Source organism: Neophocaena asiaeorientalis, unplaced genomic scaffold (assembly GCF_003031525.2).
Source record: "Neophocaena asiaeorientalis asiaeorientalis breed wild unplaced genomic scaffold, Neophocaena_asiaeorientalis_V1.1 scaffold45, whole genome shotgun sequence".
In the NCBI taxonomy this organism is placed as follows: domain Eukaryota; kingdom Metazoa; phylum Chordata; class Mammalia; order Artiodactyla; family Phocoenidae; genus Neophocaena; species Neophocaena asiaeorientalis.
In genome coordinates this window covers 9,694,828-9,716,991 of record NW_020174642.1, presented here as the reverse complement: position 1 = coordinate 9,716,991, position 22,164 = coordinate 9,694,828, and positions in this window count along the sequence as shown.

Below are 22,164 nucleotides of genomic sequence, written 5' to 3'. Positions count from 1 at the left end.
CCCCCACCCCGGGGCTGTATTTCATGGAGAGACACGTCCTGCTGTGGTTTGCTGGGCCCAGAGCCAGTGACAGGAGCAGGGTCAGGCCGTTTGTCCAGTGGGTGTGGATGGACAGGCATCAGGCCCACCAGCCCCTTGCAGAGAGCGGGTGGCGTTCAGGTCCTGAAGATGTGAGTAGCCTGGTCTTTACTCCTGAGGAGCGACCAGTGGGGAAGGGGTGCTCCCCGGCGGGGAAAGGCCTCTTTTTGGGACACGAGTGGAGCCTCGTTTCCTGGGCCGGGTTTTCTTGAAGGCAGCCCTGTGTCTGTGTGCACCTGGGGAAGTGAAGGCCTTCGGGCTCTGCCGAGTTCCCTGTCTTGGCCTCTGGGTCCTCAGCTGTAAATCCAGGCAGTTACATTTGGGGCCTGTAAGGTCCCCCCTAGGCATAAAACTGGACCATCGTGCTCAGAGGCCGTAATCGGAGAGAAGAGTCTGGAAGTCGAAGGTGGCAGGAGGAAGATGTTCAAATGGCTGCTGTAACGTGTTAGCGCGGGCTCAGCGGCTTAAGACAGCGTGCATTTATCAGCTCGCGGTGCTGCAGGCCGGAAATCTGATGCGGGCCCCGCTGCGGTAAGATCAGGTGGCAGCAGGGCTGGTGCCTTCTGTAAATCCCAGGGGAGAATTCTTTCCTGCCTTTTCCAGCTCCTAGAAGCTGCCCATCTTCCTTGGCCTGTGGCCTCTTCCTCCATCCTCAAAGCCGGCCATTGCATCCCTCCCTCTTCGGCTTCCCCAAAGGTCTCCTCCTCTGACTGTCCTCCCCGGGGAGGACGGTGGGCCAACCTGGATAATCCAGGATAATCTCCCAGCCCAAAGATCCTTAATTGAAGCTGCAGAATCCCTGTTAGCAGATAAATTACCACTCACATGTCGCAGGACCAGTATCATCATCCCTGGCCGGGGGGAGGGGGAGCGGCCTTTATTCTGCCCACCATGGGCACCTCCACCTGAGAGCAGAGAAATGGCCCATGGAAGATGCTCCATACATGTACTGAATGAAAGAACAAGGGGTTAGATGAAGCCAAGTCTACGCTTGCTTGTTAGTTAATCCAGGAGATGTTACAAGACCTTCTCCCGCTCCGGGAGCAGCCGGGTGAGCGATGTATTCAGTGGGTGCCTCATAAGTGTTTCTGCCCCCCTGCCTGCCTACTTCGTGGCTTGAAGGTCGGCAGGCAGGTCGGAGAGTTCTATAAATAGAACCTTTACACCTCCAGACCTGCTGCCCAGGTCCGGTCCTGCAGAGGGTGAGGTTGGGGGCAGGCTTCCCCTTGGCCCCCTCCTTGCTGTCCTAGGGGTGCTGAGCCAGTATCCACTTCTGCCCTTGGAGCTGCCTGCTAGGCACACCTAGGAGTCAGAAAGAAAGGACCTGTGACAACATGAAAAGGGCCCTTGTCCCGGACCTTAGGGAAAGAATTAGTGACTACTGTGTGAGAATAATAGCAATTAGGCCATTAAAGAGAAGGGCCAGGTGGATCTGCCTTCCTACTGCCTACCCCCAGACTGAACCTTCAACCCCACTGGACAATCTGCCTCCACTGCAGGTGTCTCGGTCCCCAGGGCAGCTGGGAATCATTTCACAAACAGAAGTTTATGGTCTTGTGGGAATGGGGAGTTGAGGAAATGTCAAGGGGCAAAGTTTTCATTTATAGCATCTGTGTATGTAGGTGTTAGGCCAGGTGTCAGCTAAATTCTACCCAGAATGACTCAGCTGGCCTCCTGGCCATTTACTTGTCTGTCAGCAGTATGACTCTAGTGCTTTTGGCCATAAATAATCGAATCCCTAACTCTCAGAGGCAAAAGCAATACTTTCTTAAAAAATTTTTTTTTGAGTGTATTTTAAAAATTGAAGTATAGTTGCTAGCAATACTTTCAATTGCCTCATGAACTGTGGAGGGAGGGCACTGAGTTGAAGAGATTTTCTTGGCTTTCCCCACAGTGACGAGATGGCTGCAGGGGCTCCAGTCATGACACCCTCCTAGGACAACAGCCAGTGCAGGGAGGGGCAGGCAGCAAAGGGCTTCTTTTCTCAAAGCTCTTTTATTACCTTGTCCAGAAGCCCTTGGGGACTTCATCTTCCTGACCACTGACCAGACAGAGTCCCACTGCCACTGCCGGACTCAAGCACTTTAAAGAAAAGGGAACAGGGAGCAGGGAGCTTCCTGAAGTGTCCGGTCTCTGCAGTGGACAGCCTGTCTCCCCTTCCACCCCCATGTACACACATACACACCACACACACACACACACACACACACACACACACACATGCACACACTCACTTTTGGTCCAAGCAGTTCCCAAGGGGCGAGGGAGGCTAACCCCTTCTCAGAAGTGGACACCCCAGCAAGACCTGAATCCATCAGGGCTTCCCCCACCAGGCCCTGAGGAATGAGTGAGGGGTGGGCTCTGAGATCCTGCCCAGCACTTTTCCTGGCACAGTCTGGAAGGAGGTGCCCACTGGAGTTAGCCAGTGGCCAGGACCTAGCGGGAGCTTTAGGGCTACCTGCTCTTTTTTTTTTTTTTTTTTAAGGTTTTTTATTGAATTAAAGCAACAGCATACAATTTTTTTTGGAAATTATAAGGTTAATATAGAAATAAGTGAAAAATTAATCCTATGACATCTGGATCAACTACCTGAATTTGCGAAGTGAATAACAAATATTCAATTCTCATTTTATCAGCTGACTTTGGCCCACAAGTGAAAAACACATCATTCCTTTTGATGATTTCTGTGGGACGCCTGTCAAGCATTGCAAGTAATAGAGAACGTATCAGAGTGATTAAAATGATCAATGTCCCAAACTGTGGAAGGAGCATTTTGCTATAAGATGCAGACGGATGGGTTTTGTGTGACGGCAGCGCCCTAGAAGGCCCCCTCGCCGCCCTCCGCCAACCCCAGTCCCATGGCTCAGGTGCGGGGCTGCTGAGCTCCCCATTTCCCGCAGCCAGTCTGTGAGGCACCCAGACAGGACAAGTCCACATTTTGTTAATAGCCTTGCAGGCTCTTTTCTAAGCAGATGAATGCGTACCCTTTTCCTTTAAAGAAAACTAAAAATAAGGTCGTAATCCACAACCCATCTTGTGATCTCCGTTTTTCTTTTGGGAAGATGGGGACACTTTGTCAGGGAACATTCTTCTGCAACCGATGTTAGTCGCGTCCCTGCCGCACACACGCGCCTCGGCTGGTGCAGCTCAGCCCACTTCACCCCTGAACAGCCTGAGTCTTCCTCGTTTCCTGGTGGGCAGCAGCCTCTGCTTGAGTGACGGGGGCACCTGGCAGGACTGCCACCCGCACAGTCCCCTCATCCAAAAGTGCCCAATTTGGGAACTGCACCCGAACTACTTCTTCCAATCACTGTTCTCACCACAGCCCCATCTCTGTGGGTGCTCAGACCATCACCAGACCCCTGAGATTCCCTCTTGAGGGTTAATTATTCATGTGGCCCGGGACCCACAGCTGCCAAAGTCCACTCCATCCCCTCCCCCATGCCTGCAGAAGCTGCCCTTTTGGACTCAGGTGCCAAGGAGGAGAGAGCAATTGTTACTGGAATCATTAAACTAGTTTCTGGGAAATAGACAGTGGTTGAAAAAATTAGAAGGTACAGAAAAGGATCAACAAGAAAATAAAAACCACCTGTAAGCCCACTAACCAGAGATAACAGCTATTAACAATTTAGTGTATTTCTATCCAGGTGTTTTTCCTGAGTATAACTCAGTCAGCATCCCACTAGGTATGCAGAAACCTCTCTAAATGTTTAAAACATGGTATGTTTAATGTGGAGAATTGATTGCATCAGGGTAGAAGAGCTGACAGCCCGTGGGGGTGGGTGGTAAGGTTCAGAACACCCAGTTCAATGTGAATTCTAGATAAACAACAAATAACTTGGGGGTACAAGTATATCCTATGCCATATTTGTTTATCTGACGTTCAAGTTCAAGTTTAACCGGGCATCCTGCTTTTTTTTTTCTCCCCTAAATCTGGCGAGCCTAGATGGAGAGACAGCGCAGAGACCAGCATCTCAGGGAGCACTATCCCGGCCCCCCTTCCCTCCCCTGGCTGGAGAGAAGGGAGGGGTGTTACCAGGACCAAGAGGCAAGATCCCCCTCCACGCGCCCCCCCCACCCGGAAAAGCTAGAACAGAGGCCTGTTGGGCGGGGCTGGAGCTGAGCCCAGGGAGTGTGCTGTAGAGTGAATGCTTCTCCCTTCCTCCGCCCTCCAGCTCCAGCCAGTGCCTCTCCTTATCTGAGCCCAGACAGCTATCAGGCAGCCCGGGAGGTGTGGCTCGTGGGACTCAGCCCGGAGATGAGAGGCCGGCGGCTCCAGGACAGATGCAGCGTGAGACTGACTGCACAGCAGAAGGCCAGGGTCCTGTGCGTTGCTCCCCACACTTTCTCTGAGCGTGTAACTTTCAGAAGTTGTAATATCCCAGAGTACAGAGTTCTGTAGTGTACTAGGCTATTGCAGAACTATGCACTTAGGAACCGTGATTTCCCACTGAAACTCTGCGGGGCAGAGGGCTGCAGAGAAGCTTCAAGACCCGCGCTTGAGGAGGATTTCAGTGGCCCTATGGCTGGGCTCCCTCCTGTTTTCCTAACCCGAGGCTGCCACCAGTTTGCTAAGGTCTGGGTAGAGGCTGCCCCACATACCCAGGTGCTGGGAGGCATCAGACACACCAGGGACATGAAGCTTGGGCCGCGCCGTGAACATTCTTATTCACGGACAAGAACCAGAACTTTGGGTCATGGTCACACCCACACATGGCTGTCTGTGAGATCCTCGTGCCTGTGGAGGTTTGAATGAGAACCAAAGCACAGCAGGTGGTTCTGAGATTATGCTGTTTTTCCTCGCCCCACTACGTGCGTGCGTGCGCGCACACACACGCACGCACACGCACGCACACGCACGCCGTGGCAGGGCCCTCACAAGCTTTCCCACCATGTGCTCCCTCTGCCTGTGTCCTGGCAGGGTGTCGACAAGGCACATAAAACCAAGTCAGCGCTGGGCCTGGAGCGTGGAGGGAAGGGACAGCCCTGCGTTCTGAACCGGCCCTGCCTTGCACCCACTATGTGGGTTTCGGTGAGATGCCAGCCCTTCTGAGCCACAGCGTCCTCCTCTGAAGCTGGGGCCCAAACTCGCCTGCCCTGCAGGGATGTGGGACCATCAGTGAAATACCGTGGGAGGAGCCCCGGGCACGTAGCAGGTGCGGAATGAACGGGTATTTCGGTCACCACGTATCCAGTGGGCACTCATTTGGGAGGACCAGGCAGGAAGCCCCCCCACCGCCGGCTGGGGGTCAGCTGCTGACAGTGGGGCACAGGCCCGGGTCCTTTGTGGCTTCAGGGAGGGGCGTTACCTGCTTTGATGAGTCAGCAGGGACACGGCGGCCACCCCACTCCCCGCCCTGCCTTCACCTGCTCCCTCTGGCCTCCCTGCTGGCTGAGGCCCGGTTCCCAGGAGGCTGGGACTGCGCTGCAGGGGGCGGGCCGGGCCCACCCAGCTCCTTGCCACCTCCACCCCTGCCCGCAAGAGCCGTCGTGGGTGACTGGTGTGCCCAGCGCCTCTTGCGCCCTGTCCCCCGATCCCAGCCGCCGCTGTGCGAGCAGGTCCGGGGGGGCCCCAGCAGCAGCTCCCTGTTCACTGTCTGCCCCCGACTTCTCCTCAAGGAGCCCACCTGGTGTGCAGTTCCCCCCTGGAGTTGCAGGAGTGACCCCTCGACTGTGGGAGCCGGGGATGGACGGGTAGGGCTGCTGCCTGTCCAGACTCCCCTGACGACTCTGAGGCCCGCGCCCGCCTTGACCCACTCCACGCCCGTGTCTTGAATCGTTTTTCCTCCGCCTGTTTCACCCTCCTTCACTCCATCGTCGGGGCTTCCTGTGGTCCCCTCCTAACGGCGCCTGCACACGGGTCCTCTTCCAGGCCCTGCATGGGGGAACGAGGTGTGGACAACTGCTCCCGGCCAGCCTTCCAGGAGGACACAGGACACCGGTCAGGAGCCTGGAAGAGGCAAGATGGTCCGTGAAGCTGGATCAGCTGTGACCCCTCTGAGCCCAGTTTTGGGAACTGATGGTGTCGTGTTGACGCTCAGATGTCACCATTTCTAACGAGCGTCCAGCAGGCCGAGACCGCTGCCATCTCAGATCCGCTCCGGAGCAAAGGCACTCACAGCATAATGGTACTTCCTGAGTCACACGAGCACAGGGAGGACGGACGGGCCCCTTCGGCCTTGCTTGTACGTGTTTTCTCTGGTACCAGTTTTTAGGGTTGAGGCTTCCTAACCTCAGAGAGGCCCATGGCTCTGAAGCCCGAGACCTGGCCGGCAGCCTCCTGGACTGTAAAACGTGGGCGGTGCTGCTGAAAGGACCCGCTTCATCACAGACGGTAAACGGCGTGCTCAGCCGTCAGTCAGGAACTTGCCACCTTTAACCTTGAACGAATGCTGCTTGCCCCCTGGGAAGGTCACCGGCTTTCCACCTGCAGGGGTCTCCCCAGGACCATTCCCTGGGGAGCCAGATGCTCTTCCTGGGTCCATGACCTGCTGCCCCACCAGGAACTTGACCCAGACTGGACCGAGGTTAGACCCCAATCACTTTCTAGACAAATCGCAAAAAGCCGTCAGCGCTCCCGCAGGTATATCGCTCTCACCACTTCAGCTTTGGCACCGTCAGGGTTTTGTGCCCTGACTTTGCATTTTACTACTTTTGTTCTGTCGGCCCAGCTTGAAGCTGGGGCGCCTGGAGCGGGCTGGGCTTTCCCTCCTACCCCTCCCACCCACTGCATCTTCCCGCATCTCTCCCCTCCTTCCCCCAACCCCAGCTCCTCCAGGACGAAACAGGCAGTGCTATGGGTTGAATTATATGACCCCCAAAAGATGTGCTGGGGTTCTTAACCCCTGTATCTTAGAATGTGATCTTATCGGGATACAGGGTCTTTACAGAGGTGATCAAATGAAAACGAGGCATCAGTGTGAGGCCCTAACCCGATATGACTGGTGTTCTTATAAAAAGGGGAAATTTAGACAGAGACAGACACGAACGGAGGGAGACGGTGTGAAGACACAGGGAGAAGGCGGCCGTGATGAAATGCAGCAGGACCCTATGGTCCTCCCACCGCCCCATGACCTCCGCCTGCCTTTTGTCCGTGGAAAAATTTAGCCAAAGAATAAGGTTAATTAGAGAAGTGAGAAAATGCAGAAGCAAAAAAAAAAGCAGTCAAACAGGACAAAACAATAAAAGTTTAGTCACTAAGCAGAGTCAGGGACCTTTAGCTCCTTCTCAAGGGCTATAGACGGTCTTCTGAGCCATGTCCTGTGAGCTGTCTTATAGAGACTGAAACCTCCACCAGGTGGAAGAAGTTAACTACATGATGACCAGGCTGTAGCCATGACGTCAGCTGCCGCAATTCCAAGAACTGGCCTCAAGGAAATGGGAACAAGCCGACCCCGGAACTGAAGACCTAAAACAATCCAGACGACGCTGGTCAGACCACCGACGACCAACGTCAAGATGACGGTCCGAGCTGGCTGCTCTGTTTCTGCGTGGAGCCCCCTCCCTCCGTCTATCAAAGCTCTTGCCCCCTGATTGTCAGCTGGTGGCAGTGTCGGGGTGGAGTCGGCCTTTGGACAGGAGTCCACCCTCTCAGCCCCCCAACCAGTTGCCGGCATCGAAAATAAAGCAAACTTTCCTTGCTTCTTGATTGGCTTTTAAGCGGCGAGCAGCCGGACCCCACTTCCGGTTACGGTGTGACTGGGTGATGCATCTACCAGCCAAGGGACGCCAAGGATGCTAGCAAACACCAGAAGCTGGAAGAGGCGAGGAAGGACCCTCCCCCGGAGCCTTCAGAGGGAGCGTGGCCCTGCCGACACCTTGATCTTGGAGTTCTAGTCTCTACACCTGAGAAAATAAATTTCTGTCGTTTAAGCCCCCAGTTTGTGGTACTTTATTAAGGCAGCTCTAGGAAACGATACAGAGAGTTAATTCACCAAAAGTGGGGGAAATAAGCTTTGCAAATACTGCCTTGATCAGGGGCTCGTTTACACCCATTATCTGTTCTCCTTTGTGAAATAGTTGCACGGCCATCAAGGTCTTGAGAAACTGAGTGTATTTTCAAAGCTCAAAAGGTTTGCTTGCTAAGAACTTGTCTTGCGAAAGAAAGGATCCCTTTGTAGACCAAGTTTATAGGCTTATTTTATCCATATCGTCACTGGTTTGGTTTTCTCAGAAATAAGAAAAGTATGTGGATATAAATGTCTTGGCATTTGAAAAAAAGTATGAGGTTAGCTGCTCTCTCAGGTCTTAGCCGCCACCACGGTCCTGCCCGACCTGCCTTGGGAAAGCGTTTGGAGCCTCGGTGTGAGTTCCAGGGGCCGCCGTCCAGTTTGGAAAGCTTCCCTTTGTCTATGGAAGGCTGCACAGGGAAGGTGGGGGAAGTCACAGTGATCTCCATTGTCACCCTGTGCTGATGCCTGGTGTGGAAAATGTGATTCTGGCTTGATTCTGTCACACTTGATTCCGCCTGCAGGTTGGGACTAATTTTAGCAGTTGGACTGGCCTGCAGGAGGCCCAGGGGCCGCCTCCGCGTGGGGCAGGGGAGGGGCAGGGGAGGGGCAGGGCCTCCCCGACAGCAGTCCAGTGAAGCCGGAGAAGGAAAAGTGCCCATACGTTCTGGCGCTTCCCTTTGCAGCCTGCGTCTGTGTGAGCATCTCCTGCGTGGGCTGAGTCACCTCCCCAACTGTGCTTGGGAAACAGCTGGAAGGCTGTTGAACTGGGAAGTGGACAGGGGGTTTGGACCCTGCCCTGCTCCGATCCCACACGGTGGGTGGCCCAAACCTTGGGAAGGACGGTCCTGGCCTGTCTGGTACCGGGCTCTGACCCCCTCAGAGGCCTGATGGCAAGAGTGAGGGTCTAAAGGACACGTGCTGAGTCCTGGCTTTGCAGCCCCGCACTGCACACGGAGACCACGCACACCTCCTTCAAGGGGTCTTGTGAAATGGACACAGTCTGAGCCCATGAGTAAGTGGCCTGCCAGCGTTCACCTTCGTGACGGTGGCCATGGTCCCTGGCTGGCATCAGACTCCGAGGGTGGGGTGGCAATGTACCCAGGCAGGGACTCAGCGTCCCTCCCCAGTGGGAGCTGCCCTTTCCCCGAGGGTGTGGACCCACATGTATCCTGCCCTCCTTCCTCGTTTCCTGGGCTGGAGAAGACCTGAGTCAGCCTGTGAACGTGGTAGAGGAGACCGCCTTCCACAAAGAAACATAAATGCCAAGCTGGGTGACCGCTGCCCGGAGCCGCCTCCAGAGAGGGCGTGGCCCAAACCTCCTGAAGATCACAGACTGTCTGTGCCAGGGGTTTGAGATCATCTATCTTGACGTTTGTCAAGCATGTTACTTGGAAAAAGGTTTGGAGGCTGAATCCTCTCGGTTAAACGCCCTGCAAGACTTGCTCAAGGCCTTGGTTGCTTACCTGCTCAGGGACTCAATAAACAGGGGTATGGGTGCAGCATTTTCCCAGGTGTATTTGACTTCAACTTTTTTTTTTTTGCGGTATGCGGGCCTCCCACCGTTGTGGCCTCTCCCGTTGCGGAGCACAGGCTCCGGACGCGCAGGCTCAGCGGCCATGGCTCACGGGCCCAGCCGCTCCGCGGCACGTGGGATCTTCCCGGACCGGGGCACGAACCCGTGTCCCCTGCATCGGCAGGCGGACTCTCCACCACTGCGCCACCAGGGAAGCCCCGTTCATCTTTTTTAGCAATACCTTTTTTTTTTCCCCTGATGGGAAATGCTCTTCTGACCCAATCTCTTCATTTTAAAGATGAAGAAGAAAGTCATCACCAGAGAGGTTATGTGACCTGCCTGACGTTACTCAGTAGCAGCACTGCTGGGAGGAGAACTCACACTCGGCTCTGCAGGCGGCTCTCTTCCTTGCAATGTACAGAGAAGAAGAATAAACCCCAAAGCAACTGAGAAAGATTTCTCTTTCTCCTCAGCTCAAAATATAAAGTACCCCCATGTATAAGGAAAAAAGTTAGCTCAATGGCCCTTGATCTTTTCTGGGAGCTCTTCGAGGGACTTCAGGTTAAACATGGTAGACTGAAGATATACATTCATCAGGTCCTTTAAAAAATCTTCCAGAACACCGGCACGGCAACAGTAAGACGTCACCTCACGAGAACAAAGGGAGAAGAAGAGGAAAAAACAGCAGGCAGAGATGTCCATGAAAATTTCGATGCACAGACAATGCCAGTGGCCTCCCCAGTATCTTTTCTCCCTTCTTTTTGCCGACAGAACCCCAGTTTTGGCTGGGGCCATCATGCTCCCAATTGCCTTGTGTCCCAGAGCCCGTGTGCCTAACGGTGTCCATGTGGTCCTGTGTAAGTGGAAGTCTGCTGGAGATCCTGGGAAAATAGCATTCCTACATCGGAGCCACTCCTTCTCCGCCATCTTTTCTTTTCTTCCCTCCTTCTGTCTCCTCGGAACGTGGACCTGAGGCTGGAGTGGAGTAGCCGTCTTGTGAACATGAGGATGAAAGCCACACCATGAGGAAGACAGAGCAGAAACACAGAAGGAAACTGGGACAGTGATAACGTCACAGGCTGCTGTCCTAGCCCTGGATGTTTGGGTAAGAACAGTAAAATGCTGTTCGGGGCTTCCCTGGTGACGCAGTGGTTGAGAGTCCGCCTGCCGATGCAGGGGACGCGGGTTCGTGCCCCGGTCTGGGAAGATCCCACATGCCGCGGAACGGCTGGGCCCGTGAGCCGTGGCCGCTGAGCCTGCGCGTCCGGAGCCTGTGCTCCGCAGCGGGAGAGGCCACAACAGTGAGAGGCCCGTGTACCGCAAAAAAAAAAAAAAAAAAAAAATGCTGTTCGGTTGAGCCATTGAATGGGGTTCTGCCATATGAAGCCAAATGTAACCTGTAAGTGATGCACTGGCACTGCAGACCAGTGAAAAGTGAAGCAAGACTACCTGCCAGAACGATCACCAACCTACACCAGCAGCTGACGTGCAAAGCTCCAGAATGGCTGAAGAATTGGAGGCACCAAGGTTGGAGTGAGGGGCTAGCCGAACACTGTAGAACTGAAACACAGAATGTATAAGAAACACTTAGACCCTGAGGTTTCCTCCCCCATCCCCCAGAGACAGACAACTGTGCCGCCTCCATTGAAGAGAACTTAACGATGTATACACTCACTGCAGAGAAATTAAACCAGACAGGCTCTGGGCTTGGTGACTCAAGGAAGAGCAGAAAGAAGCAAAAGTTACAAAAGAAACAATACAAAAAATTTGCTGGAACTGCACGACATAACTTTCCTGATTGAACGAGCGAACCAAGTTTCCCGACAAAACATGAAACAATTTCATCTTGCAATTTCAAAACACCGGGGATTTAAAAAATCCTTAATAGTTATAGAGGAAAAACGATGGGATAAATTCAAAGTATCAGAATTCCTCAATAATAATATTAGAAAGCAGAAAATAATGAAGCAATGCCTTCAAAATTCTAAAAAAAAAGTTTTATCTAGAATTCTTTATTTATACAAACTGTCAATCAAAGGGTGGAATAAAGATGTTTAAAAATATGTAAGATTTTTTTTTTTTTTTTTTTTTGCGGTACACGGGCCTCTCACCGTTGTGGTCTCTCCCGCTGCGGAGCACAGGCTCCGGATGCGCAGGCTCAGCGGCCACGGCTCACGGGCCCAGCCGTTCCGCGGCATGTGGGATCTTCCCAGACCGGGGCACAAACTCACGTCCCCTGCATCAGCAGGCGGACTCTCAACCACTGTGCCACCAGGGAAGCCCAAAAAATACGTAAGATTTTTAAGATTTAAAAATTGTACCTCACATGCATTCTTTCTCAGGAAGCTACTGGAGGATGTGCTTCACTTGAGCAAGAAAGTAAACCCGGAAAGAGAAAGATGTGGGACACAGGACACACTGTATGTAGCACAGAAAAATACAAAGAGATTCTCACTGAAGTTGAAGGGAACTCTCAGGAGGAGAGCTGTGCCACGAGCCAAGAGGTCCACTGTCCAGATACAAACGGGAAGACGAGAGCTCCAGAAAGGATGTCTCCGCTGGAAGAACAAACAACAACAAAACAAAACAAAACGTGAATGATTACCTGATGTGTGTGATTTTGTTGAGAGGAGTTTTTCAGGTTTGTCAGATAAAGTTGGGGAATAAGTGGTCCATAGTATATAAAAAAAATTGAGGCAATAGTTAACTCCAGGAAAAACAAAATGTTGCACAAGAAAAGAAAAAGTAATCTTAGTGCCATAAGGGCTGAGTTGTGACATTTATGGAGTCATAATAATGCCAACCCTAAACGTTGGTTTGGCCAAAGATTACGATATAAGTAAATTATGAAGATGGTGGGCAGGATGGAAGAGGCTGAGAGCATGATGGCAGGTGGTGGTGTAAGTGCGCTAAAATGGAAAAAAACAAGAAAGAATACGGTAGTCATGTTAGTTAAAAATGTGGAGGTACAGGGCTTCCCTGGTGGCGCAGTGGTTGAGAGTCCGCCTGCCGATGCGGGGGATGCGGGTTTGTGCCCCGGTCCGGGAAGATCCCACGTGCTGCGGAGCGGCTGGGCCCGTGAGCCATGGCTGCTGAGCCTGCGCGTCCGGAGCCTGTGCTCCGCAACGGGAGAGGCCACAACAGTGAGAGGCCTGCGTACCGCAAAAAAAAAAAAAAAAAAAAAAAAGTGGAGGTATAGATTAAAAAATAAAAATAAAACAGTTAAGAGACTTGAAAGTAAGTAACTCAAGGGGAAGGGAATGGGAGGTGGGAAGGGGTGTGGTGACAAACACAAACCTTGCAACACTGACTTTTAAAACAATGTTATAAAAATTAATTAAAAAGGAAGAAACAATAATTTTAATAAAAATTACAAACTCTCTTCTCAGGAGAAAATCTGGACTCTCCCTCTGAGCTAGTTTTAGAAACCCAAACCCAGTTGTGTGGACCTCAGGGCAGGCATGCTAGGTCGCCTGAGACTCTCCTTTATGCTGTTGTCCAGTGGCTCCAATCGACCTTGCCGCAGAGCTGGCTAAGGTCTGAGCACAGGCTTAACATGACTAAGGATCATCTCCTGCCTTTGGCAGATTCATGGGTTGGTACAGGTGGATTTATTACTGTGCAGGCAGCCACCCAGTAACAAATGAATGGTTCCAACATGTTGGACTGGCAACAGAGACAGTGGGGAAAATGGAAACTGTCCACCCAATGCTTTTGTATCGTCCTTTTCCCTACTGTCTTCTTCAGAGTCTTTTTGGTTTTTTTCCCAGTGGAACCCAAATGCTGGTGTTTAAGCATTAAAGGAGCCTGGGAGCTTCTCCTGCCAGACAGTGGTTTCCTGTCCTGTCCTGACACTCTGACATGCCTCCTTCGGTGATGGATGGGAGATTCTCCTGCAGCCAGCTCTGCTCCCCGCAACCCCACCAGGGATTCCTGAGGTCCCTGGTGCCCCAGGGGAGAGCGTGGAAGGGAGGGGTAGCCCGCTCTCATCCCTCAGCTCACATCACAAGGTCACATCTGATTTTGTGTCCAGTTCTGAGAAATCGGAGTCAATCTGTTTAACTTGTGTATTAGTTTTCCTGTGGCTGTCATAACAAATTATACAAATTGGGTGGTTTAAACCACAGAAATTTATTTTCCCACAGTTCTGGAGGCCAGAAGTCCAAGATCAAGGTGTCGGCCGGGCTGGTTTCATCTGAAGTCTCCAGGGGCGCCCTTCCAAGCCTGTCTCCTAACTTCTGGCTGTTGCCGGCAGTCCTTGGCGCTCCTTGGCTTGTAGATGGTTTACTGCAGTCTCTGCCTCCATCTTCACATGGCCTTTGTCTCTTGATATCTCATCACATTGTCCTACCTCCGTTTGTGTCTGTGTCCAGATTTCTTTTTCCTTATAAGGACACCAGTCATATCGGGTTTAGGGCCCATATCAACCTAGTATGACCTGATCTTAAGTTGATTACATCTGCAAAGACCCTACTTCTAAATAAGGTCATACTCACGGGTACTGGGCGGTAGGAGATGGACATATCTGTTAGGGGGACACAATTCAACACCCTCCTGGCTGGCTTCACCCTCAATGGCTGCTCAAGACTTCCCTACCCTGGAAAACCCTTTCTTCCACATGATGTGACCCTAGAAGCTACCTTCCTGTCACCGTCCCTCTTCCCTTGTCACCAAACTTCTTGAAAACATCCTTCTGTTTCCCCATGAGTACCCCCCACCCAGCCCACGCCTTCTTCCTGCTTATATGCTCCAGCACCCGTGCCCAGCGCCCCTCAACTCTGAACAACTTTTGTCTCCTTCCAAAGTCCACTGTACCCTCAAAGGTCAGAGGTCAAGCCAGTGTGCTGGAGACTGAGAGGGGCCCACGGGGTGGGCTTCACAACTGACCGACTGATGCTGGGCAGGGGCCCCTGACCTTCTGAAACCTCAGCTTCCTCATCTGGAAAGTGGGGATGGTGGTGCTTTCCTCTTTGGGTGACTGTGGGAATGAAATGAAATACACAAGCCATATTCAGGCTTAGTGCATGGCATCTAATAGGAGCCCAATAAACAGGGACTATAATTATCAATTAAATGTAGTTTTCCGGTAAGTGGTGGCCTCCCAGGGTGCCGCTGTGTGCGTTCAGGGTCAGTTTGTGAGTTGACGGGCACACCTGCAATGACTCACCTCCTGCAGGGGCTATGCTGGGGCCAACCGCTCCTCCCTGGGCTGTGACAACGGTGCTTCCCAGGTACAATGAAGACAAACAGGTTGGCACCGTCAGCCAGGCTCAGCCAGGTCCTCCCGGGAAGCCCAGGTGGGAGCAGGCAGTTGGCAGGACGTGGGCCCTGCCCTCCACAGATTCCCCGTATGAGGGGCGGCGGCCATGGGCTCGGGTCGTCGGAAAGAGCTCAGAGCTCAGAACTGGAGGCCTGGGCTGGGCCTCGGGGGCGGCCAGGTCACTCCGTGGGCCTGATCTGCCCACGTCCGCCTCCCACGCCCGGCGCTGGGGCATCCGCTGCTGGGAGAGAACCGCGGTGAGTCTTCATCTCCATCACCTGCCTCCCACGTGGGTCTCTGTCTCCGCTCCCCGGGACAAGTTGGTGACACGGGGCTGGACATTCACTTGCGGGGGAGGGAAACGTCAGTGGTTGGCGAACTGAGCCTCCCGTGGATGCTTTGTTTGTTTAACTGTGGTAAAATACACAAAACACAAATGTACCATTTCAACCATTTTTAAGCGTACAGGTGAGTAACATTAAATCCGTTCACATGGGTCTACAGCCATCACCACCGTCTGTCTCCAGAACCCTTTTATCTTTCCAGCCTGAAACTCTGCCCGCATGAGACACTCACTCCCATCTTCCCCCCAACCCCGGGCCCCCATCATCCTACTTTCTGTCTCTATGAATTGGACTCCTCTGGGGCCTCACGTAAGCGGAATCATACAGTGCTTGATCTTTCATGACCGGTTTCTTTCACTAAGCGTCACGCCCTCAAGGTTTATCCACTCTGTAGCAGGTGTCGGAATGTCCTTCCTTTTTAAGACGGGACACTATTGCATCGTGTGGGTGGACCACATTCTGCTTGTCCATTCATCCATCCGTGGACACTCGAGGGGCCTCCACTCCTGACTATTGTGGGTAATGCTGCCATGAACGTAGGGTGTGAACACCTGTTTGAGTCCCTGCTTTCAATTCTTTTGAGTACATACCCAGCAGTAGAGTTGCTGGGCCATATGGTAGTTCTATGTTTAATTTTTTGAGGAATTGTGAATGTTGCATTTAATTTAATTTATTTTTTTTATTGAAGTATAGCTGATTTACAATATCGTGTTAATCTCAGGTGTACAGCACAGCAATTCGGTTACACACACACGTGTCTATTCTTCTTCAGATTCTCTTCCCTTATACGTTATTACAGAATATTGAGTATAGTTCCCTGTGCTACACAGTAGGTCCTTGTTGGTTATCTATTTTATAGATAGATAGGGTGTATATGTTAATCCCAACCTGCTAATTTATCCCAATGCTGCATTTTAAAGCAGGGATTTAAAAGCACGGTATCAAACGTAAGACGCTTGGAGCAGAATGGAGAAAGTGCCTGGATCTTGCCAACCCAGACAGACCGGGGCGGGAATTCTGGCTCTGTAATCACAGCCAAGTGACTTCACTTTCCTGAGCCTCAATTTCCTCATCTGTAAAATGGGAGTAATGCCACCCACCTCACGTCATGCTGGGTTTTGAGAAGTTTTAACTTAATTAGGAAAGTTGGGAAGGCTAATGGCTTAGAGCAAGGACTGAAAAGCCACTCCTTGCACCTGTTTTTGTGCTGCCTGAGAGCCAGAATAGTTTCCACATTTTTTAAGGGTTGTGAAAAAACGAAGAAGAACAGGTGTCAGAGTCCGTATGTGGCCGGCAAAGCCTAAAATATTTACTCCCGGGCCTTTTTAGGAAAACGTTTGTGATGCGTCGTTTAGAGAACAGGCTCTGAAGTCAGAGTACTTGGGTTCAAAGACAAACGGCGTGACCTTGACCAAGTCCCTCTGTCCATCTGTACCTCGGTCTCCTCATCTGTAAAGTGGGGATAACAATGCCCGTGGCTTAGTGTCTAATCTGTCAAGTGTCTGCTCAGCACGGCCATGCTTTGCTCCTTCTAGCACATTCTGTAACGTGTCTCCTGTTTTCTGTGTGGTCTGTCTCGCCAGCTAGCATGGAAGCCTCATCCGGGCAGGGAGAATTCAGACCCCATAGGGAGATGTGAGGAGAAGATGAGTTAGCACACGAAGGACATTGAGACGGTGGTGGGACGGGTGAGTGCCCAGCACAGAGTTAGCCCCGGGCTGGCGCGAGACCCCCGGGTACCTGGGGGGGCCGGTCTTCCTACAGTGCAGGTTCTCGGGGGCGTGTGCTCTTGGCACCAGCTCTGCCCCAAACTTGGTACATGAAAGAGCAGGAAACACAGTGGAAAAGACCAGTGTGCTCCCTGGAGGCTGACACACGGGGTGTGGTGCCAGCAGGGCTGCAGACCAGCCCCACGATCCAAGGCAAATATGGTCAGCTCCCCGGGACCTGCCTGACTGGTCCCCGCACCTGCTTGAGCAAAGGCGGCGAGATGACGGGTCCTGTTTGCTGCAGTGTCCTCAGGGCGTTGGAGCCACCCTCTGCGGCAGCCCAGCTCTACCGAGGTGACCAATGCCTCAACTCCACTCTCTCAGGTGACCCCCATAATAACCCACCAGGAGGCTTTGTCCCTATTTGACAGATGAAGGCACTGAGGCTCTCGGTGAGACCGAAATGCTCACTCAATCTCACTGTTACTGCTTCACATCGCCAGGACTTGACCCGGGACGGCATACCACGGGGTCTTCTACTGTGCAGAGAATGGGTGAATGGAAGATGCACCTAAGAAGGCAGGCATTAGAATCACTGACCTTCTGGGGAAGAGGTGGGAAGACAAACCATCTTTTCTGGAAGAACCAAGGATGAAGTGGGTGGCTCTCGAGGCAAGGCCCATGGCTGGGGGCGGGGGATGCGGGAGATGGGCGGGGGGGCTTGATTTCATGCTGCAGAGACACAGACTCCTCTTGGATGATCTGCAGCGGAAAACATGGAGGTGCATGCGCTCTGACTTGTGGGAGGCTCCTCCCATGCCTCTAAAGACAGTTTCCCTGGGGACAGGAGGCTTAGACGTCAAACCCCAAAGACAAGATCTCTATGAATCTCCATGGCCTTCCATCTTGGCCACTCGGGGGCTGACTTAACCTCACAGATGTGCTGACCTGGCTCTTTTCAAGCAGCCCGCGTTCATTTTTTTGTGATTCTCCCCAGGGCAGGCTGTGCTCCCAGCACAAAGGCAGCCCGGCTGGGGGGCGGGGGCAGGGATGGCCAGGAAGGAGCCATGTGGAGGAGCAGGTATGAGCTGCTTTGTTGACAACATCAGAATCCCTCAGCAGGAAATGCAGGTCGAGTGACATACCTGAGGTTCAAGAGCAGCTATTAGCCAGCAATCCGCTAAGACAGTCTAACAGGACAGCCCCTGGGTTCTAAGGGCAGCGAAGGAGGGCATCAGAGAGGCCCAGCTGCCCGGTTCAGAGAGATGGTCCTTGTCCCGCCCAAAAAGGCAGAAAAGGAAAGGGAAATTGCCTGCAAGAGAGCGACAGGAAGCCCTAGGCCGGGAATCCAGGGCTGCACCCCTCCTCCAGCAGCTCAGCGGAGGGGCCGGCGTGCTGGGATGGGCAGCTGGAAAAGAAGGGCCGAGACCCAGGCAGTCTCCAAGTGTCTAGGGCACCATTGGCACACTTACATTGTGTTCCAGCATGTCATGACCTCACTTGCCCCTGATTAGACAAGTGAGATGGTTGTTCTGATCTTTTTCCAGGTGAGGAATTCTAAACAGGCAAGAATTCATGTGAAAAATCATGCAGCAGGTGAGCTGCAGGTAGAGAGAGGGGCTGGCTGGGTGAACTAGCGCCCAACAGCCCCACCCTCAAATGCGTTTCCCTTAAATTCTCCCTGCAGGATGCTACATACCTTTGCAAATTGGTAACCTGGAGAGCCGTGAAAGGAGCTCTGTTTTATTTTTTAATTTTTATTTGTTTTTAGTAAGTTTATTTATTTTCGGCTGTGTTGGGTCTTCATTGCGGTGCACGGGCTTCTCGTTGCAGTGGCTCCTCTTGTTGTGGAGCACGGGCTCTAGGCACGCGGGCTTCAGTATGTGTGGCGCATGGGCTCAGTAGTTGTGGCTCGTGGGCTTAGTGGCTCTGCCGCATGTGGGATCTTCCCGGACCAGGGCTCGAGCCCGTGTCCCCTGCATTGGCAGGTGGATTCTTAACCACTGCACCACCAGGGAAGTCCTGAGCTCTGTTTTTAAAAAGCTAGTTCTGGGGGCTGCCCTGGTGGTGCAGTGGTTAAGAGTCCGCCTGCCGACGCAGGGGACACGGTTCGTGCCCCGGTCTGGGAGGATCCCACGTGCCGCGGAGCGGCTGGGCCCGTGAGCCATGGCCGCTGAGCCTGCGCATCCGGAGCCTGTGTTCCGCAACGGGAGAGGCCACAGCAGTGAGAGACCCGTGTACCACACACACACAAAAAAAAGCTAGTTCTGGGAATTCCCCTGTGGTCCAGTGGTTAAGACTGCACTTTCATTGCTGAGTGGCTGGGTGGGATCCCTGTTCAGGGAACTAAGATACCACAAGGCGCACAGTGTGGCCAAAAGTAATAATAATAATAATAAAATAAAAAACGAGTGTTTCCTGGGCCTGGGCTACTGGATTCTGTGGGTGTGTTCTCTCAATCAGCCTCCCTCGAGTCACTCCGAGCTGGGAGCTTCAGTGGCTCCGTGTACAGAAGAGGAAGCAGAGGCCAGAGAAGAAACTTGTACGTGCAGATGGATGAAGGTAGAGAGGGGACCTCACATCTGCTCTGTGTGACTCCAGAGTTGCTCTCCTACTGTTTAGAGAAGTCGAAGTATGGGCAGTTTCTAATTTGCCTTTGGATCCTGAGACCTGGCTACTGCAGTGCTGAGAGGTGGTGTGACTGCGGCCACGGCCATGGCATGTCGTGGAGATTTATCCTTAGCTCAGTAGCTGCTGCAAGTCTCAGAACAATGGACTCATTGCCTGAGGGGAAGGTTCGGATGTCACGGCCAGGAAGTCATACCCATCAGTGATGGACCTGGTCACGGCTGACCCCAGCTTGAGGAGCTGGTCAACTACAGGAACGCTGGGTCCCCCTGATGCCCCCTTAAGGGAAGCCCAGCCAAGGGCCTTTGTGGCTTGGGGGACGTGGGCTAATTTGGAAGTGACGGGAAAGCCCAGGCATGACCAGGTATGCCTCTCCTCCCTCTGCGGGGGTCCATGAGCCAGAGCCATGTTTTGTACGAGGAAGATGGTGACCGGGAGAGAAGAAAGAGGAAGGGAGAGGTGTGAGGGGAATTTTTTTAAATTTAAATTTAATTTATTTATTTTTAATACAACAGGTTCTTACTTGTTATCTATTTTATACATATTGGTGTATATATGTCAATCACAATCTCCAATTCAACCCATCCCCACCCCCTACATCCCCCCTTGGTGTCCATACATTTGTTCTCTACATCTGTATCTCTATTTCTGCCTTACAGACCAGTTCATCTGTACCATTTTTCGAGATTCCACATATATGCGTTAATATACAATATTTGTTTTTCTCTTCCTGACTTACTTCACTCTGTATGACAGTCTCTTGGTCCATCCATGTCTCTACAAATGACCCAATTTCGTTCCTTTTATGGCTGAGTAATATTCCATTGTATATATATGTACCACATCTTCTTTATCCATTCATCTGTTGATGGGCGTTTAGGTTGCTTCCATGACCTGGCTATTGTAAATAGTGCTGCAATGAACTTTTTTCTTGTTTCTTGAGGTAGGATTGTATTGCTATAAACTTCCCTCTTAGAACTGCTTTTGCTGCATCCCATAGGTTTTGGATCATTGTGTTTTCATAGTCATTTGCCTCTAGGTATTTTTTGATTTCCGTCTCTCAGTTATTTAGTAACATATTGTTTAGCCTCCATATGTCTGTGTATTTTACGTTTTTTTCCCCTGTAATTGATTTCTAATCTCATAGCATCATGGTCGGAAAAGGTGCTTGGTATGATTTCAGTTTTCTTAAATTTACTGAGGCTTGATTTTTGACCCGAGATGTGATCTATCCAGGAGAATGTTCTGTGTGCACTTGAGAAGAAAGTATAATCTGCTGTTTTCAGGTGGAATGTCCTATAAATATCAATTAAATCTATCTGGTCTGTTGTGTCACTTAAAGCTTGTGTTTCCTTATTGAGTTTCTGTCTGGATGATCTGTCCATGGTATAAATGAGGTGTCAAAGTCCCCCACTATTATTGTGTTACTGTTGATTTCCTCTTTTATAGCTGTTAGCATTTGCCTTATGTATTGAGGTGCTCCTATGTTGGGTGCATATATATTTATAATTGTTATATCTTCTTCTTGGATTCATCCCTTGATCATTATGTAGTGTCCTTCCTTGTGTCTTGTAACATTCTTTATTTTAAAGTCTATTTTATCTGATATGAGTATTGCTACTCCAGCTTTCTTTTGATTTCGATTTGCATAGAATATCTTTTTCCATCCCCTCACCTTGAGTCTGTATGTGTCTCTAGGTCTGAAGTGGGTCTCTTCTAGACAGCATATATATGGGTCTTGTTTTTGTATCCATTCAGCAAGCCTGTGTCTTTTGGTTGGAGCATTTTATCCATTCACATTTAAGGTAATTATTGATATGTATGTTCCCATGACCATTTTCTTAATTATTTGGGGTTTGTTTTTGTATGTCCTTTTCTTCTTTTGTGTTTCCCACTTAGAGAAGTTCCTTTAGCATTTGTTGTAGAGCTGGTTTGGTGGTGCTGAATTCTCTTAGCTTTTGCTTGTCTGTAAAGCTTTTGATTTCTCCGTCAAATCTCAATGAGATCCTTGCCGGGTAGAGTAATGTTCGTTGTAGGTTCTTTCCTTTCATCAGTTTAAATATATCCTGTCACTCCCTTCTGGCTTGTAGAGTTTCTGCTGAGAAATCAGCTGTTAACCTTATGTGAGTTCCCTTGTATGTTGTCATTTTTCCCTTGTTACTTTCAATAATTTTTCTTTGTTTTTAATTTTTGCCAATTTGATTACTATGTGTCTCGGTGTGTTTCTCTTTGGGTTTATCCTGCCTGGGACTCTGCGCTTCCTGGACTTGGGTGGCTATTTCCTTTTCCATGTTAGGGATGTCTTTGACTATAATCTCTTCAAATAGTTTCTTGGGTCCTTTCTCTCTCTCTTCTCTTTCTGGGACCCCTATAATGCTAATGTTGTTATGTTTAATATTGTCCCAGAGGTGTGAGGGGATTTTGATGAAAGGGAAAGATGAGGCCATCCTGGCCAACATCAAGGCCTGCCGAGTCTGAGCCATTTGGAAAGAAAGAAGATTGCATGGCTTTTATGCTGTGTGCTACCCGGACACGCTGGGCACAGGGAGGAGAGAGGAAGGGGATGCTTCTATGGCACTTGCAGTCTCCTTTTGTTACAGCAGGGAGGTAGGTAGATATGAGCAAAGAAATGGGGGTGGGGCCAGGTGACAGGAAATCATGTATCTTGTAAACAGCAGGG